General features: G+C 36.7%; 1 pseudogene; it reads right to left on the bottom strand.

Annotated features, from left to right (window-relative positions):
* Positions 1-14,237: 14,237 nt before the first annotated feature.
* Positions 14,238-14,876, bottom strand: LOC110143629 (large ribosomal subunit protein uL1 pseudogene; annotated as a pseudogene).
* Positions 14,877-15,551: the final 675 nt, after the last annotated feature.

Consider the following 15,551-nt stretch of genomic DNA (forward strand, 5'->3'; position numbering starts at 1 on the left):
TTAATGGAAATCATTCCTGAATATTCATTGGAAGGACTGATGCTGAAGCTGAAGCTCCAATATTTTGGCCACCTGATGCAAAGTGTTGACTCTTTGAAAAAGACCCTGATGCCAGGAAAGATTGAAGCCAGAAGGAGAAGGGGATGCCAGAGAATGAGATGGTTACATAGCATTACGACTCAATGGACATGAGTTTCGGCAAACTCTGGGAAACAGTGAAGGACAGGGAGCCCTGGCATGCTGGAGTCCCTGGGAGTCGCAGAGTCTGACATGACTGAGTGACTGAACTACAACACTGATTTTTAGGGAAAATCCTGAAAGAAATTTTGGCCAATTCAATAGTTGCTTAATAAAAGTGAAAGTGAAGTTGCTCAGTTGTGTCTGATTCTTTGTGACCCCATAGACTGTAGCCCACCAGGCTCCTCAGTCCATGGAATTTTCCAGGCAGAAGTAGTGGAGTGGGTTGCCATTGTGTCTACCCATTTTCATGCTCCATATTAATTTTAAAATCTAATAATCAGCAAATCATGGACTTAATGGAACCTTGGGTTTGAAGGTGAAGGTGTCACTGTTATTTGAAGATATTCATTTAGATACTTTGTAAAGGATGTTGCTAAACAGTGAGAAGCCATTTCTTTACCAATAAATATTAATGGAGTAGAAAATATATAAAAAATATAAATGAGTATTTATAAAGAGGTGACTTAGTTGATTTCCTCTGAGACCAGAGAGAAATTTGGATGCAGGCAGGTGGAAGTGAACCCAGCAAACTGGGACAAGGCAAGCAGGGAATATCCTCTGTGACATTCTGAGAAGCATCAGGAGAATGGCTCCAAGATTTGTACAAGAGAAGTGCAATGTTTATTTACTACAAAAAATTGTAATATTTATTCACTAACTCCTTTCCCCAGTTGTTTGAGCATTGTCCCCATGGACACCAACTCCTCCACACTCCAGGGCATGTTTTTCTAGGCTGAGTGAGTTCCTCTAGTTTTGGAGAAGACCCCAGGGCAGACAGAAGAGATTTAGGGCCTATGGACTACAACTGCAGTGGACATAAAAGGGGCCAGGCAATGTGAAGTGGACTCCAGAGAGGCATCCAACTAGGGAGCTATGGCACGTCATGCACAGTTCTAGGGCTTTGGAATTCACTGAACAGCAGTTTTATCTGTGGATAAAACAGGCACTAGCCTTGATGAGTTGATAATCAAGTGCATAATTGAGTAAAGGACAAGCCTCCATTATCTTGAACAAAATAGCAATGCAAGATACCTGATTTAGATGAGATTGACAGGAGTTAATTTGTTTAAAAGTCTCCCTCCTATCCAGACTAAAGCCTTCTTGAAGGAAGAGGACATGTACAGCTTGGTATTATAAAGGTCAAGTGCATTGCCTGTACTCAGTATTCAGTTCAGTCACTCAGTCATTTCCGACTCTTTGCAACCCCAGGGAGTTCAGCATGCCAGGCATTCCTATCCATCACCAACTCCCGGAGTTTACTCAAATTCATGTCCATTGAGTCGGTGATACCATCCAACAATCTCATCCTCTGTCATCCCCTTCTCCTCCCACCTTGAATCTTTCCCAGCATCAGGGTCTTTTCAAATGAGTCAACTCTTCTCATCAGGTGGCTAAAGTATTGGAGTTTCAGCTCCAACATCACTTCTTCCAAAGAATATTCAGGACTGACTTCCTTCAGGATGTACTGGTTGGATCTCCTTAAAGTCCAAGGGATTCTCAAGAGTCTTCTCCAACACCACAGTTCAAAAGCATCAATTCTTTGGTGCTCTGTTTTCTTTATAGTCCAACTCTGACATCCATACATGACTACTGGAAAAACCATAGCCTTGACTAGACGGACCTTTGTTGGCAAAGTAATGTCTCTGCTTTTTAATATGCTGTCTAGCTTGGTCATAACTTTCCTTCCAGGGAGAAAGTGTCTTTTAATTTCATGGCTGCAGTCACCATCTGCCATGATTTTGGAGCCCAAGAAAGTAAAGTCTGCCACTGTTTCCCCATATATTTTTCATGAAGTGATGGGACCAGATGCCATGATCTTAGTTTTCTGAATGTTGAGCTTTACAACAACTTTTTCACTCTCCTCTTTCACTTTCATCAAGAGGCTTTTTAGTTCTTCTTCACTTTCTGTCATAAGGGTGGTGTCATCTGCATATCTGGGGTTATTGATATTTCTCCTGGCAATCTTGATTCCAGCTAGTGCTTCCTCCAGCCCAGCATTTCTCATGATGTACTCTGCATATAGGTTAAATAAGCAGGGTGACAATATACAGCTTTGATGTACTCCTCTACCTATTTGGAACCAGTCTATTGTTCCATGTTCAGTTCTAACTGTTGCCTCCTGACTTGCAATCAGATTTCTCAAAGGCAGGTCAGGTAGTCTGATATTCCCATCTCTTTAAGAATTTTTCACAGTTTACTGTGATCCACACAGTCAAAGGCTTTGGCATAGTCAATAAAGCAGAAATAGATGTCTTTCTGGAACTTTCTTGCTTTTTCAATGATCCAGTGGATGTTGGCAATTTGATCTCTGGTTCCTGTGCCTTTTCTAAAACCAGTTTTAACATCTGGAAGTTCATGTTTCACGTACTGTTGAAGCCTGGCTTGGAGGATTTTGAGCATTACTTCACTAGCGTGTGAGATGAGTGCGCTTGTGTGGTAGTCTGAGCATTCTTTGGCATTGCCTTTTTTGGGATTTTAATGAAAACTGACCTTTTCCAATTCCGTGGCCACAGCTGAGTTTTGCAAATTTGTTGGCATATTGAGTGCAGCACTTTCATGGCATCATCTTTTAGGATTTGAAATATACTTAATATAGAACTATATATATCAAATGAAAAAAGGAAGAATAGAGGAATGCAATAGGGGGTGGGGAAAAGAACCAGTGATATTTAGAGCAGTTCAAAAAAAAAAAATGCTTTGGAAAGGAGATATTTGTGATGGGTTTTGCACCACATAAATTATTAGGCATTTATCTATGCAATATGCTTATGACTGTCTATTAACTTGATATGCTATCACCTAATATAACATTTTAGAAGAGATACACAACTAAAATATTAATGAAATGAAATAATTCTAACTATCTAAATACACATCAACAAAACAACCTGAAGTTTTTCATTATATTTGAAAAATATAACTAATTTCAGAACTAGATTTTTTATTACTGAAAGCAAAATTTAATTATGAAAAAATGTTCAATGTTCTTGCAACCAGAAACAGGTTTTGCTTATTTTGCTTGGTTTTTTTTCTTTCTAATTTCTTTATTTACTATTTAAAGTGCTAGGAAGTGCATTATTTGGGTTTTCTGTATGACATTGGTCCTGACAATTAATAAACCCTACAAGACAAGTTAACAATATGAACTGTATTTGAATGACTATTCTTGAAATACTTTTATTTGGCAGAAAAGCTGGAGACATTTCAGCTCATAGACAACTAGATTTGTAAAACAAAAGTCTGTGTCAAGTAGTTTACAATTTACAAAGAATGAATATTTTATAATGCCCTAAAGATCAAGAGCTGTAAAAGTTTGCAAAATTCAAGCAAAAAACATAAATCTGTGATTTGAGTGTACAACAGTAGGATCTGATTGATTCGTTAATTGGAAGATGTATGCCTTTCTAAGTACATCCATTCAAATCACATTTTTTAATATCATGCTAGTCAAAAGCAAAACAGTAAAAACAAACAGAGGATAGCCTTGTGCATTTGAGCATTATTTACCTACTACCAGAATTATGGTATGTAGAAAACAACCACAAAATCTCAGTGACATGTATCATTAAACATTTATTTAACTCACACATGTGGGGGGATTCCACTTATTTTAATTGGGCAAGTTCATGTATATTTCATCTTTCAATTTAGGGAGGACTTTCTCACATGCCTGTAGATTCTTCTGGCCTTCAGATGAACTGAAATAGCCTCTTTTGGGAAGACCGTATGGTCTGTCATTCTCCAGTAGGTAAATTCTCTTGTCATTCCAAGAGAAACAAGAGAGAAAATTAATACACATGAGTATTTTTCAAGCCTTTTTATGTAACTCATATTTTAACATATCATTAGCCTAAGTGAGTTACCTGTCTGAACTCAAAATTTGGTACTGGGGAAATAGATTCAAGCTTTTTAGTGAGAAATTACAAAGTCACATAACAAAAACATGGATATCAGGGAGAAGGGTGGAAAATGTTGGCCATCACTAAAATCAATTTCCTATACCTTGCATGTTATCTGTAACAAAAGCATTCATCCTTGACCTCTGCTGTAAACTATAATTGTACATATTGAGGACTCACTTATGTCTGCAACTTATGGCTGGGTGAAAATAGAAAAATTAGCCAAGTTTATCATAGATAAATGAATTGCCATGAAGTTCCTATATCTTTTGTTGATAAAAGCAAATAAGCCAACAAACAAAAACAAATTATGAAATTAATTTGACATATTAGCTTGTGTAAATTAAATTTTCAAAGCATCCACAGTGGATGTCTGTATCAGATTTGTCTAACTATCTTTGGCAATTCCTTCCCAGATTTTGTCAAAATGATGGTGAAAAGCTAAGAAGACAAAATGAGATTAAAATATGAAAGTGAAGAATATAAGTTCTTGCTAGGATTCTAACATGAAAGAGAATTGGCTTGGGCTAGTTTTCAGGGGTTCATATGTATGTTCCTACACACTAGCTGGCTATTAGTTTCCTGTCTGAATGTGTGCATGTGTGTGATCTTAATTTAACAAAATTTTTTTTTTTGGTCATGCCACATAGCATGTGCTGTCTTAGTTCCCTACCAGGGATAGAACCTGCACTCCCTACCTTGGCAGCACAAGTCTTAACCACTGGACTGCCAGGGAAGTCCCACAATTTAATTATTTTAATATCAAGATTCTGATATTAAACCATGAGGGTCCTGTGTATCTGAGGGTAGATGATTCCGCTCTTAGGCTAACCTAATCTTCTCAAAAGGATATATTCAATTCCAAAGAAAATATATATTTCTTTTTGCTCAGAATTAAGCAAACTAAGCTTAATTAAGCTTACACTACTTTTGTGAATTTAATATTCTGGTTACCAAAATACTGGAGAAGGAAACAACAACCCACTCCAGTATTCTTGCCTGGATAATTCCACGGACAGAGGAGCCTGGTGGCCTGGTGGGCTACAGTCCATGGGGTTGCAAGAGCCAGACTTAGGGACTAAACCACCACCATAATACTGTCATCCCTAACAAATCTGTAAGCATTACATAGATCAAATAGTAAACAATCTGCCTGCAATGCAGATGGGTTCAATCCCTGGGTCCAGAAGATCCACTGGAGAAGGGCATGGCAACCCACTCCAGTAGTCTTGCCTGGAGAATTCCATGGACAGAGGAGCCTGGTGGGCTGCAGTCCATGCAAAACAAAGAGTTGGGTACAAGTGAGAAGTAAACAGAGATTTGTAGGAGAATCTTGATACATTTAAGTGTGATAAAATGTAGAACATAAATAAGATCATATTTAATATTGAAAGATATTTAGTTCTTAAATTTCTCAGGCTCATTATTAAAAAATCATAGTAAATTAAGCAAAGTCTATATTATTTTCATATATATTATTAAGTGCCTGTTAGGATGAACCTCCATTATCCTATTTTTAAAACATGTATTATCATCACAAGCAGAAGGAGTCTATACATTAGGATTTGAAATAAATCCACAGAGAAAAGAAAATTGTGAATGTTTTCTTGCACTAATTGTATGTTTACAAATAATGTTCTTATTAATAATTTGGTATATCAAACAGGTAGGTTTTTAAAATGCAGTTAAATTCAATGGAATTTTTCATTGTACGTTGGGTTCCAAGTCTAGCAAACACCTATCTTGTCACCCTTTCTACAGAAGAAAGAAACATTTTATTTAAAAAAGCAATTCATATTGAAGAGAAATGGAATAAGAAAGTGGGTAATTTTCCCTGTTGAAAGACTTGACCCATTACTATTGCTAGTACTGATCAACGGTTGCACACTTAACCTTCCACACATTGATACATTGCTAAGTTTATATCTATGCAACAGGTGCATGCAGCAAATAGTTTTAAAGTATTATGAAAACACTGTAGAATTTCAACAAATCACTTACGAAATAATACACTAGTGTGACATCATTCAATAGATCTGCACAAGTGGAGTTCCTGACCTCCTGATACAATTTTTCCAGTATACCTCCTAAAGAATCATCAAGCATTCTCTTTCCAAACTATGTGACTAAATTTAAAGAACTCTGAAGGACCTGTCAGCTTACTTAACCTGATTGCATTTACACTCTTAAGCCCATTTGCTTTTGTGATGGCCAAAAGTAACATTGAAATATTGAGGATGTTCAAGTTTTTCAAAAGAAAGGTATCGCTGTGGCATCCATTCAAATGTATTGTTTCACAGGGGATGTATTTTGAGAAAGGGCAGATGGTAGCATTTTCCAGAACATCTGTTACCCATCATTCTTTCACAGAGCAACCCAGATGCTGTTGACAACTTGTATGTAAATCATGCTGACAATTTGTTCAGTGTCTCTCCTGCGGAGACTGAGGTTGTCCTGGTCATACCATTTATCAGATATAGGAGATAATGGAGTCCCACAAGTACAGTTCCAACTGTGTTTGGGCCAGAAACAAAACAGCTATTAAATTAAGGGAATGATTTATCTACCTTGAAGTTATCTCCAGCAAAGATTTCCTACTTCAACTTTCTTAGTCTTATCTGAAGGTGTACATTTAGATATTAAATGGTCTAGAGAACAGAAAAATGCCAAACTGCTTCCTGATACTTGTCCTCAACTTCTACTATTATTTGTTAGGGGTAATCATTTCTTTGACCTTGCATTTTAAAATTACTTTCATCTCAGGGAAATAACATGTAAGAGGGAAATTATGCATGCATTGCTGTATAAATGTCAGATTTTTTACTTTGCAAATGCCTGCTATAAAATATTCACAGTACAGAAGTTGATTTACAATCCATTTCAGCCTGTAATCTGTCTTATTCTAATTTTGTTCCTTGTATCAGGGTGCATTTTTCACATTGATGAAAAGAAAACAACAAGAAAAAAACAAGCATATCTTTAATTAACATACCTATGCAAAGGATAAACTAAAACCATTGGCATTTATAAAATGATTATAGATTTTTCTAACAAACTCGATTAGATCATAATATAGGCTGTAAAGAGGGAAAATGCATAATTAAATTTCAAAATACCTAAGCTTATAAAGGCATTACATATAAGCTAAGCTTCTTGTTAAAATAATGAAGATTAAAAGAAATTAACATTGGGTTAAGTAACTATAATATAAATTTGTACATCAAAATAACCATTTAATTTGTAAAGTAAATAAATTTGACTTTGGGATCCTGATTAATCACATTGATAGTAATTGATTTCATATCAAACATTTTTGTTACACGATTACAGGTTAACTGGGACAACTGGGAAAATACATTGAGTTATAAAATATCATAGATATGTTTGCCATATAAAATTCACAAGTAAGACCAGAAACTTAGATTGACCTATCATCTTATTAAAATGTGCTCTGAACAGAACAATAATTTTTGCACTAGAAAAGGAAGCAAAAATACATTCACATGGGTTCTTTTTCAGGTAGCCAGCCTATTAAATTATAATTGTTTTAGACAAAAGCAATTTTAAATCTCAATTGTACTTAAGATTGAGCCTCTTGGATCCATAATTTGGGATAACTAACCTGCATAAAGTGCCAGAGAAGTTTAACTTCTTGGATGGGGATTTCTTTAAAAAAAAAAAAAAAAAAACCTTTTGGTAGTGGTGATTGAAGTAAAGGATTCATCTACAATTTCAATTCATAAGCACAAAAATTTATGCATATGTGTAACATCTGGAAATAGTACTCATTTTTCACTTGCTTAAATAGAAATGATAAAATCAAACTTAGCAAACCAATAGTTTTATATTATTATTATACATTGTAGCAATATTAGTTTTCAGACAAAGCATTCCAAATTTTACGGCAGGCTTCCTTGGTGGCTTAGAGGGTTTCTCTGGTGGCTCAGACGGTAAAACAAAACAAAGAAAACCTGGGTTTGATCCGTGGGTTGGGAAGATCATCTGGAGGCATTGCAGCCCACTCCAGTATTCTTGCCTGGAGAATTTCCATGGACAAAGGAGCCAGGTGAGTTACAGTCCATGGAGTCCCAAAGAGTCGGGCACGACTGAGCAACTAAACCCATAGCAAAGTATTTATCAAGCAACATTAATGTGTGTTTCCATACAGGTCAATTAGTTAAACTAGTTGGACCATAGAGTTAAGGAGTGTCAAGTCTGGGGTTTTACTTTCTTATTAATCAAGTAGTTTTAGAATAAGAAAATATCTGTATATGACTATATATGTATCTGCTAATTAAACATACACTAATTAATATATACCTTATGGATTTGTCCGTTGAAACACAAACCCCATCAGATACTACTTGATATTGACAGATTTCATGAATTTGCAAACTGGGTAAGCATATGCTAGAGCTTGCCCAAGATATTTCTATTATGGTTGTTTTCCTGAACAATTAATAACACCCCTCATTCACTCCAAAACATGCAGGTTTGGAATAAATTACGTGATCATAACACTTACTAACTACCCAACTACATCATGGTGCTGGAACAAGGCTTTATCAATTCATATTTGAGAATCTTTTGAAGCAGTTTTGTTTCTGATTTATGAATAATGCATCTAAATTGTCTGGGTCAATTTCCCTACAAAGATTTTGGTGGCTTCTTGTCAGACATCTTTAAAAGGAACTACAACATAGTCCAGTTAATATTAACTTTCATACTGTGATTCTAAAAGAAAACAATAGTTGGCTTCCCATGTACTGGCAAGCAGGGAGACTCACTATTTTTAGGACCATAGAAAGATTACATAAAGGGAAGTCTGTTTTCATTTGTGTCTGACAACTTGACTAGTCTCAGACATAGACAGAAAATAGTCAATGTGGAAAGTGTTTAAATGGGAGAAGCTTCTCTGCAATTCAGTTCATCAGGACCTTTCACTAGTGAAAATACAAGATTCCAGGAACCTCAAGGAATAAATCATGGTTCAAAGTTGGTCCCCAAATGTATCCTGATAATGAAAGTCAAATCAGCTTCTTAAAATGTGGTCAGTTACACATCCTCTGTCTCACATGTCTGTGAGAGCAATAGATCTTATTTCATTAGTTACAGAAATTCTTTTGTCTTGTTGGCTCGAAAATACAAAATATATTGGCTTTAAATTGAACATAAAAAGTCAAGACCCCTTGAAAAGCATAGATGTCAATAATGAAATCAGCTAACTATGTAAAGAATAAATTCTTTTTAATTGTGACTTTTCCATGGACGTTAGTGCTGTATGAAATTCAAACAACACTTTGTACTTCAAGGCACACCTCTGGTGAGTCAACTTGAGTGTGTGTTAAAATGCCAAAAGATGAAATTGGTGACAAGATATCTCTGAAATGATAGGATCAGAGTAAAATCAGATTAAAACTGGTTTTAACACATATTGATCCAAGTCCAAGCAGTCACAGTTTATGACATTTACCAAATCCTGGAAATGAACCTTTTAGGCATTATTTTCAAAATGACAACTATGTATCCATTCTTTCTCCTTTGTGCATCAAATCCAATACATCTAGAAAATGATATTAAGCAGTAATACACATGCAAAATATATCAGTTCAGTTCAGTACAGTTCAGTCGCTCAGCTGTGTCTGACTCTTTGCAACCCCATGGACTGTAGCATGCCAGGTTTCCCTGTTCATCACCATCTCCCGGAGCTTACTCAAATTCATGTCCATTGAGTCGGTGATGTCCATCTCATCCTCTGTCATCCACTTCTCCTCCCACTTTCAATCTTTCCCAGCATCAGGATCTTTTCCAATGGGCAGTTCTTCACATTAGGTGGCCAAAGTATTGGAGCTTCAGCCTCAACTTCAATCCTTTCAATGAATATTCAGGAATGATTTCCTTTAGGATTGACTGCTTTGTTCCCTTGCAGTCCAAGGGACTCTCAAGAGTCTTCGACACCACAGTTTGAAACCATCAATTCTTTGGTGCTCAGCCTTCTTTATGGTCCAACTCTCACATCCATACATGACTACTGGGAAAATAGTGGTAGGAGTGGTAGTCAAAGCTACTACCATAGCTATGGTAGCTTTGGTAGCTAGTAGCTTTGACTAGATTGACCTTTGTCCACAAACTATTGTCTCTGCTTTTTAATGTGCTGTCTAGGTTGATCATAGCTTTTCTTCCAAGGAGCAAGCATCTTTTAATTTCATGGCTGCAGTCACCATCTGCCATGATTTTGGAGCCCAATAAAACTAAATCCCTCACTGTTTCCACTATTTCCCCATTTATTTGCCATGAAGTGATGGGACTGAATGCCATGATCTTAGTTTTCTGAATATTGAGCTTTAAGACAACTTTTCCACTCTCCTCTTTCACTTTCATCAAGAAGTTCTTTAGTTCTTCTTCACTTTCTGCCATAAGGGTGGTGTCATCTGCATATCTGAGGTTATTGATATTTCTCCCAGCAATCTTGATTCCAGCTCGTGCTTCCTCCAGCCCAGCATTTCTCATGATGTACTCTGCATATAAGTTAAATAAGCAGGGTGACAATATACAGCCATGGTGACAATATACAGCCTTGATGTACTCCTTTTCCTATTTGGAACCAGTCTGTTGTTCCATGTCCAGTTCTAACTGTTACTTATTGACCTGAGTATAGATTTCTCGGGAGGCGAGTCAGGTGGTATGGTATTCCCATCTATTTAAGAATTATAAAGAATCCCCATCTCTTGACAGTATATAAATATATACCTATACTCAAGAGCAAGAAGGATGAAACCTGATTTATCAGAAACTGTGAGAAATGCCTCAAAGTTTAAAAATAAAGAGGAACAGAGTTATAGTTTGAGAGGCACATAAGGATTTATAAATATTCTTTAAAACCCTTTATGTTGTTTCCCCCTCTACCAGGTCTAAATATATTTTTACTGAATTAAAAAGGATAAACCTCATCAATTTATTTGAATGCCAGAGAGATGATCTCTGGGACTGTTCATAAAACAACAGAAGTTGATTTCTTGAAATTTTGGATACATGTTCTAATACAATAGAGAACAATACATTCAAACATTCATAGCTTCCTCAAAACTTGCATGAAATCATTTTAGCTTCCTACCTTTAAATAGAAAATCTTTCAATGTCTGCAGAGCCTAGGCACCCAACAACTTATAATTCAGCAACAGAACCTTCACTATACATAGCTTTCCCAGAGTTGGATCCATATATAATCCAAATTAACATAATCCTTTCACTGTGTGGCACTTCTTAAGTGCTTCTGGGTCAAACTATTTTATGATCATAATCGTGAGTCAAATCTAGAGGGATATTTCCTATTTCCTAACTATGAATGATTCTATTAGTGATTTAATGTTTGGCATTTCCGAATCTGTACTCATTCTTGAAGGAAAAGTACTAGAACATTTGAAGATGATCACTGTTTCCCTCTCCAAGCATATTTGTTTACGTAACTACAATGGCAAAATAAAAGGCAAAAAGAAAAATAATAATAATAGCTCCTTTGTATAGCCCAAGCAATATGCTATTACCTTAAAAACAGATAATGTCTCTGTCTGAATTTTTCCTTCTGTAGTTTATAAAGCAAATAAACTTTATAAAGCAAATCTTAAGTACAATTTCATTGCTACTTACCACAGCTATTTTTTGTTTTACATCCAGTCATATATTACTTTAATCCCATAGTCAAGAAATATTTAATAAAGGCTTGCTAGGTAACAGGCAATTTTATAGAAAAATAAAGGAATAAACTGCATTTGTCTTTGTTAATAGAAGTAATTTATAAGTAGACCATTCCAGATATGACTATCTGTCTTTGTCTAAGAAGTAGTGTAGGAGACTTGACTTCTTGATAAAGCATGTCATGACCTGAAACATTTTCAAGAGGACTGTAGGGGTTTTGTCTGAAATCTTTTTGTGTAAGAACATGAATTTGGGCATTTTAAAGACTGAACTAAATACAAACATCATAGAAAAAGGAAGACATGGATTCTATATTCTACTCTTATACTTTTATTGTGGAGGAAGAATCAACACAAAAAGCAATCTTCCTAGGAAAGTAAATGGGATAAAATATAATTGTTTAACATTAGTTTTAATTAGTGAACATTTCCTTAGATGGAAATAATTGTTTCTTAAGGCTGCCATGATGAAATTCCACAAACTAAGAGGCTCAAGCAATGTAAAAGTGTTCTGTCAGTTTTGAAGCCTAAAAGTCTGAAATTCTGGTATCAACAGGGCCATGATCCCTCTGAAATCAGTAGAGACTCTTCTGGCTTCTGTTGTTTTGCCAGAATCATTGATGTTCCTTACTGCAGGTGCATAACTCCAATCTCTGCCTTTAAACATTCTCCCAGGGTTTCTCAGTCTTCATATCATCATCTGTTTATAAAACACTTATCATATTGGGTTAAGAGCCCGCCTTATTCCTAAACCAACTACATGTTCAATGTCCCTATTTCAAAATAAGATGAGAAGTACTTGGGGCTAGTGTTACAGGGAAAAAAGTGGACTCTGAGAGAACGGTCACATTCCAGGTCTTAGGCAAGTCCCTGGAACAGCCACTGAGTGAAAGTTCTTGGCATCACACAGGAAAGGATCAAGAACAGGCCATAGTAAAGCAAAAGAAGGTTAATTCAAGGAGATACACACTCCACAGACAGAGTCTGGGGCATTTGGAAGGCAGGGGCCACCAGGGTGTGGAAGTTGTCAGTTTTTATAGGGATAGGTAATTGCATCAGCTAAATTTAGGGAGATGTGTAAGCTACTTGAAGAAAACTTGGATGAGCTCTTCTGATGCTGGAACTTTATGTGGAAAAGAAAGAACTCTGCTTTCCCTTTCTAACCTTCAGAGCATAATGGTTTAACTTATGCCTTCTTTTGGACCTGAGACAGCTCAATGGTTTCTACCCCATGGAGCATGGAATGGCTTCTTGAACATTCCTGTCTTGAGTCAAGTATAAATTCTTCTTATGTGGTAAAGAGGACTGTCCCCACTAGTTGACCACAGTATAAAGCCACTCACAGACCCAGTGCCTAACTTCTTGAACTAGCAGGAGATGGCAGCCTACACATGAAATTCAACATAAAATTCAAATGAATATGTCTCTACCATTTCATGGTAACAGTTTCCCAAAATCAGCAAAGATATTCAAAATATCTAACAACTATTTAAGAAAAAGCACAGGCCAATCAGAATAAATACTGCTCTTAAATAAACAGTATGTCTTCTTTTTAATGGTCAGTTATTTATTTATTTTTGACTGCATGAGGGATCTTTGCTTCATGCAATTTCTTTCATTGTGGTTCACATAGTCTCTAGTTGTGACATGTGGGCTTAGGCCCATGGCATGTGGGATCTAAGTTCACTTACCAGAGAATCACACCCTTATCCCCTGCATTGCAACATTGACATTTAACCACTGTACCACCAGGGAAGTCCCCACGGTATGTGGGGGAGCTTTACCAATGCGGAGGAGCTGAATGTCTCTCCTAGGTAGCAGTAGCAACTGTATTTATTTATTGTTATCTCTGTGGCTTTATGTAACATTTTTCCATAATAGAGATTTTTTGGCTAGATTGGCATTAACACAAAAATATAGTAAAATTATAATTTTAGTTTTGAGACATGATTATTCTTTTTCAAAATTTTTTCATTATTTGATGCTTTTAATTTGTTAGAAATTTTATAATATCTTAATAAAAGAGGAACTGTAAGACACATGCAAATTTAAGACCATATGGATCTTGTAGGGGAGCAAAATCTGCCACCCCAAATGTGTCTCTTTGTTATGAGCATTATTTTGGGCTGATTAGTTTTAAGAGACTAAAGAGTCTGGAAGTTTTTTTTTTTTTTAACCTCCCCCTTAACTGCCTACAAGAATTTAGAGGGAGAGTCTATACCAAGAAAAGAGTGATCACCAGAGATAACTACAAAGATTATAAACTGGTTTTGATAGTCTGGGTAGAATTTAGCAACACATCTTTGTTCAAAGCTTTCTCTGTGTCCCATTATGTCTACAAGGCAGGAAAATCATGTTGTTGTTTTTTATAAATGGTGGGTGTATGGTTTATTAAGCTTGTACCTTAGTACAAGCACTGGACTTTCCCCATGGGGCTCCTAATGTTCAAAACCCAGACCTTTTGCCAATTTTTATTGAGCAGTGACACCAAGAATTTGAAAACTAAGTGGATGCTTTATACATCATCTGTCATCTTTGCGTGGCCAGAAGCTACTGCCAGACACAGCACCTTCTTTATCTAGAACTTGATGCTTCACTTCATTAGCTTTGGCCACCACGTTCTCGTTGTGGGTCAGCAAGGAAGGAAACTGCCAGACTTATTCAGGCCTCCATAGAGGAAATGTGGGATCTGTTTGATCAGTGACTCTGCAACAAAAAAGGCATCATACTTCTTGGCAATCTTCTTGACCAGTTTCTTATTCTTGTTGAATTTCTTCAGGGTCTAACCATGTCCATGTGGGGGAAACCCACAACCTTGGCCTTGTCACAGTGGTGCTGGTCCCCCAGAACACATACAGAGAACCCGGGCATGGGGAGGACTTAAGCGTGGTGTGTCCCCCAAGCATCTGTCCTTCTGAGGGTCATAGTTCTTCAGACTGACCTGAAGCGCCACCGTCTCCAAAAGCTTCCAGTTCCCATGCTGGATCCCTTGCACTTTCTGCACCACCTCCTAGAAGGTGTCTCTGGAGACTTTGTTGCTCATGGTAGGTGACTCTGGCATAGCCTGAAGACAGCAGGAAAAACATTTTTATTTTGCTGCCAGTGGACTTAACCTTTGAAGCCCCATGCCCCATCCCCTTCTCCTTAGCGGAGGATGGCAAATGAACCTGACTGTCCCTGAGCCTCTTATATGTACAAAATTAAATTAAATGTGTTTTCTTTCATTAATCCATCTTACATCATTTATCAGACTAGCCAAAGTATCTATAAGAGAAGAAGGAAAAAGTCATCATTTCTTACTATCTCTATTGCATTCTTGAGTTTTCTGAGATAATAAGACCAGGACAATGTTTTAAGTTAACCAAATTCTAATACATTCAGTGAAATTTGCACTATCTGTAATTGGAATATTAAAAGAATTATTATATATGTATATTATGTGTGTGTGTGTGTGTGTGTATTAGATCAGTTGCACTGTAGTTTGCCAACGTAGTTTTTTGTTTTTGTTTTTTTTCCCTTTGATTGGTCCTTACTAAGTCTATTAAATATCTTCCCACTTAGCAATAAACTCAGAAAAGGCAGTGGCTCCCCACTCTGGTACTCTTGCCTGGGAAATCCCGTGGACGGAGGAGCCTGGTAGGCTGCAGTCCGTGGGGTCCCTAAGAGTCGGACAGCACTGAGCGACTTCACTTTCACTTTTCACTTTCATGCATTGGAG

The sequence above is a fragment of the Odocoileus virginianus genome, chromosome 14, assembly GCF_023699985.2.
Source record: "Odocoileus virginianus isolate 20LAN1187 ecotype Illinois chromosome 14, Ovbor_1.2, whole genome shotgun sequence".
In the NCBI taxonomy this organism is placed as follows: Eukaryota; Metazoa; Chordata; class Mammalia; order Artiodactyla; family Cervidae; genus Odocoileus; species Odocoileus virginianus.